Here is a 5,657-nt window from a genome sequence, read left to right as displayed (position 1 = left end):
CACTGCTACAGTCGCAACAGTGGTCTGGCAAAAGCAAACTGCGCGAAATAAAAATAATATTTACGTCATAGATAGGGCGACGATAGATTACGTGCCATTTTTTGAGTGATAGCTTTCAACGGCTAATTAGCTCAAACCGTATTGAACGCACTCTGCGCTCAAAGTACGTTAAAAGCAAGGTAATGTATTCGCGGTTATTTTCATGTATTGGTGAGAAAAGAAAAAATCGAAAAAATAGTTATGAAGTTTATGATTGATTCCATGCAAACTTCAATTATTTGCAGTTTTAGATAAAGAATATGCTTCGGATTTGACATATTTCAAATAAAGGGTGGTAAAATCGATTTGTTCATTCATATATTTTATTGATTTGGGAAGATTGCATGATATTGAATATTTGCTAATATCTGATAGGCTCGTTGGTAAGTTTGAAGGATTAATAAGTAAATTACATGATTTTCTTCTGGTCATGTTCCATAGGTCTGTTAGATGGCTTTTGTAGATGTTTGACTGATTGTTTCTGAAGCTTCTTGCATTTCAAATTTCGGTTCAGTGCGCTTATTCTTATGTACGTGCGCAATTTGACGAAATATTTAATTAAATCTTCCGGGATATCAGAATGTCTACGCTTGATTTTGGCAATGTACCTCTTTGTCCATCGATTCCTCCTTATATTGATCTACTTCAATCTGCATCTCTCGAACTTTGATGTGCCATAACGAACTAAGTGTATCGAACGTTTTTGCTTCATCACATGGCTCAATCAACTATGCAACGATGTCAGAATCAAAGATCTCGCTTTCATCAGAAATTCGACGGTCACACCGAGTGGATTCAGGGCTACTTCCAGACTTCGAAAAATCTGGTACGAACTTTCATTATCGCCGGTCACCAAATCTCTCCTTCTCTTCACACGTTCCGGATATCGAATGCTCGGTATAGCCTAAAATATTGATGTTATTGTTAAGGTATTTTAAAATATGTATATAATTTTGCAAAGAAATTCTCTGCAGATCGTTTATTCCTTGGAATTATTTTGCTACCCCAAGTAACCAAAAGTTCCGATAAAAGGGGATTTTTGGCTTAATCAGCCAACGAAATGATCATGAATAGAACTCTATTCAACTTCATTTTTAAGTAATTAACCGTACTTTCAAGTTCGTATTTGATGTTTAAACTTCGAAGGGAATACAAAGTAACTTCTAACAGAACTAGAAAGTTCGCAAAAAGTTCACTTAAGTCGCTATATAGAACACTGTTCAGCCCAAAAAGAAACTCCAATAATTTTTAAAATAAAAAAGATTGGGGGAATATTTCCCCACTTCTTCCTGTTTTGCAGATTCATGACATTACATTTCTCATTAACTAAGGTATTTAATTTCGGTTAATTATTGACTGTTTTTTTATAAATATTAATTTATTGTAACTTACACCACACACCTCCAACATAAACCTCGGGGATTTAAACTCGAGTACTTCTTTTCGGTGACTTAGACGCATACCACTGCTCCGTTGCTGGAATATGCGATTTGCATTGTTTTTATTCGATGTGCTAATTTGTCATTTATCACAGCTCCGAAACGAACTTACACTTAAGAACTCATCGGCAAAATTCATGTCACTACTTAGCGGCATCAGAGATGGCGCAATGCATCAGGATAGGCTTGCAACGAGGAACGCTCGGGTTCAAATCCAGTAGCGGTCGGTGTTAGTTAGGCTTTTTTTAAATGGTCTATCTTAATCGCATGAACCGACTTTACAAAAGTTAGGAGGTGGCGGAGGTAGAAAATGGAAAAGTATAAAAATAGAACTACAAGTGCTGTTTCATAAACTTTTGCCGAAGTTTCTTCAGAAGCTGCTTAGCGCTCTATGCAGCGAACTGAAGCAACTTTGAAGTTCGGTTAATTACAAGTAAAGCTGCTTAGCAAGCTACAGCGCCATAGACATAAAGCTTTTTAACCTTCCTTAGACACCATTATCCGAACTCTAAGTTACTTTCAAGTTGTATGTTGAACTTTCAAGCTGCATGTTTGACTTTTAAGTTGCTGCAGATATTAACGGTACTTTAATGAGAATGAAGTTCGGTTTACAAATGTAGTGTCTGGTTGTTCAGCAAGAAAGTTCTGCGGAACTAAATTTGAACCAAATATGAACTTTCAAGTTTGTTCCTTAAGTGAAATTCGAACTTTTGGTTGCTTGGGACGGCACATTGGAACATGGCACTTCGACATGTTGCTAAAAGTAAACAATGAGAGGTAAATATTCAGCAAAAAAAACAACGAATATACTTACAATATGACGAACAAGACCTCCGCTATTGAAAGCACAAGTAATTTTGCCATACGTTAATCACAGTTTCGCTATTTTTAACTGCGTAAAACGGTTCAAAATTAAATCCGATTGTGAAAACTCATACGAATCCCGCAAATTTTCATAACTAAGGCTGTGAACCATTTCGCGAAATTTTTAACTTTTTGGTTAAAATTTGACAGTTCAATGGTTTTTCGAAAATAACCCTGCTCGGGAGCATGGTTAGTTTTGACCAAGGTTTTGACAGTTCGATGGTTCGCTTCAGAGCCAATGAGATATGCACAGGTGAGGAAGACAGCTTCGACGTGTTTCACTGATTTTTCGTTGGAATTTTTTTTGCATTGGTATGGATGCTTATCGCATAATAAATTTGTTCAAACAACCCGGGTTGAAATGAGATGAATTTTATCTATCAAATAAAAGCAAATCAACATCAAAAATTCATCCAATTTTAACTCGAACAGAATAAACAATATTTTCATCCTCACCTTATAGGCTCTCATTGAACAAAAAAAAACTATCAATACGTCAAATATGAAATGGTTCGCATTCTGAACTGGGGTGACATTGCCATTCTCGTTTCGAGTGATTTTGGTTCGCGACGCCCATTTGTTTAACGTGGTCGAAACGAACCAAAATCACTCGAAACGAGATGCGCAATGTCACCCCTGATTTTAACCACTCGAGGAGAAATAACCATCAAACTGTCACATTTTAACTAAAATGTTAAAAATTTCGCGAAATGGTTCACAGCCTAACTAAGGTTGCGTTAGTGAGTTTGTGTTTGACAGAAGAAATGAAGATAGAACCAACAAAAGGGCGAATGTCGCAAGCGTAAACAAACCGAGTGAGAGTTGATTTTCCTATGCTGCTCCAGCAAAATATAACTCTCACTCGTTTTGTTTACATCTGCGACATTCGCCCTTTTGTTAATTCTATCTAGAAATATACTTTACCTTGCTTTTAAGGTACGTTGGTCTGCGCTGTACATCCCACAAAAAAAACCAAATCGCGACTATAATGATCTGGTTTGAGCGCCAAATGTTTCGCAGACCTGCAAAGGGACCCCTGGCCTTCCTGATTCGTGTGGCTATATCAATCTTGGTACCACCATCGGGCATTGTCTAGTGATATTGAAAGGCGTCTTCCTGCTCAACTTGTTGTCCCGCAACTATGAAGTTGGGTGGATTGTCAGTGTTCACTACCATAGACTTAGTTTTCGCTACATTGACTGTGAGACCTGCTGCCTGGGAGCTCTCGGAGAGGTCATCTAACTTGCTTTGCATATCGTTTCGGCGTTGTGCGAGCAAGACAATGTCGTCGGCTAGGTCGGGGTCATTTAGCTGCTGCATCGTTGAAGGATTCCAAGGCAATCCTCGATTTGGTCTACTGAGAAACAGAAGCGGTGATAAAATGCTGCGCTGTCTCACGCCAGCAGTAACCCTTATGGGGTCGGACTACCCTTCCCTGGCCCCAAAAACCTCTACATGCGAATTTCCACGCCGATTGGTTCTGTAGTTTTCGATTCTATAAGGAACATCCCGACAGACAGACAGACAGAAATTCATTTTTATCCAGCTTTTTACTAGCCATAATGGCGGACGTGTTCGTGATATTTGAACAGCATTTTTGACATTTCTTCAATACATCGCACGTTTTCTTTCCGTACACGAAAACGTGCGATGTATCCAGCTTTCCACGAGCGATAATGGCGGTTATTGAGCACAAGTGGGCACAATCTTTTGACATTCATTGGAGGAGCGTCGAGTTCGCCCTGACGGAGTTACTATGGAAACATCCATGATTGTTTGTTGTTCGAGTGTAAAAATATAAACATTGTTTCATTTTGCAGATCAGCTGAAGTGGAACATAATTGAACGGATTCAAACTTTTGTAGTGGTTTGTGGCCATAATTTCCTGAAAGCACCGGCTCAGGATACTTTCTACAATCGTGCGAATTAAACATTCGAATGCACTCAGAGGCAAACGTGAACATTGAACTTCATATTAGTCGAACCGTTGCCAAGTTTGCTCTCGAACAGCGTGTCGTTTTGATAAGAAACTTTCCGCTGCGTATTTGGCCATTCTCCCTGATCCGAACACTGCGAAGCCACAATTCATAAAACTTGTCCGTTCAATTATGTTCCTCTTTAGCTGATCTACAAAATTGAACAATGTTTACATTTTTACATTCGAACCTTGATTCGAACAACAAACAATCATGGATGTTTCCATAGTAACTCCGTCAGGGCGAACTCGACGCTCCTCCAATGAATGTCAAAAGATTGTGCCCACTTGTGCTCAATAACCGCCATTATCGCTCGTGGAAAGCTGGATTGGGGAAATGTCAAAAATGCTGTTCAAATATTACGAACACGTCCGCCATTATGGCTCGTAGAAAGCTGGATAGGTATCCAGCTTTTTACGAGCCATAATGGTGGACGTGTTCGTAATATTTAAACAGCATTTTTGACATTTCCCTAATACATCGCACGTTTTCTTTTCGTACATTCCTTTAGTTTTACCGTGAACGCGCGGAAACAAGATGTGCGATGTATTAGTGAAATGTCAAAGATGCTGTTCAAATATTACGAACTCGTCCGCCATTACGGCTCGTAAAAAGCTGGATAGAAGATAAATATATTTATGCATATTTTCATACTTTTACCCGGGTGCTAAATATATTTACCCGTATTGATGAATATTTTACGAAAGTTTCCATCTTTTTCAATACGATCTTGAGCTGTGGATAGAGTTGTTATGATTAGGTGGACACATTAAAAATAGTAAATATATTTATCACATATCGACCTTTTCGCGTGCCTAATGGCGGCTAGTTAAAGCCCTATAAAGATATACATTTATAGGGCTTTACGGCTTGTGGGTACAACTATCGGAAAAAATAACATGCTTTTGGCAACTCTGCTTACGTCAAGTTGACATTTTCCCCTTGCAAAACTGTTAAGCGTACGTTAGCAAAGTTGCCAAAAGCATTGAAATATTTTCCAAAAGTTGCGCCCACTATCCGCCATTAAGCACGCGAAAAGGTGGATTGAATATTTATGCAGGAAGTGATTTACCCCGTGGGTAAACATCATGTATATACACGCGTATTTCGTGTTCGCTAGTGTGGGTGCTTGAGCTGTCAGGAAGCTTTATTTCCCACAAGTAGCTGGTAGGCAGCCGTGTTTTCGATGCCAACATGTTAGCGTTAGCGTAAACGAGAAATCATATATTCGCACCTCTTCACGCAAGTTAGCTCTTCAGCTGTCAGTGGGGCCCACGACTCCTGAGCCCGCTTGACGTTAGCCCTCGTCAACGCAAAGCAAATGAGATAAAGGTGCCAG

This window comes from Sabethes cyaneus, chromosome 3, assembly GCF_943734655.1.
Source record: "Sabethes cyaneus chromosome 3, idSabCyanKW18_F2, whole genome shotgun sequence".
NCBI classification, from domain to species: Eukaryota; Metazoa; Arthropoda; class Insecta; order Diptera; family Culicidae; genus Sabethes; species Sabethes cyaneus.
This window is presented reverse-complemented; position numbering follows the sequence as displayed.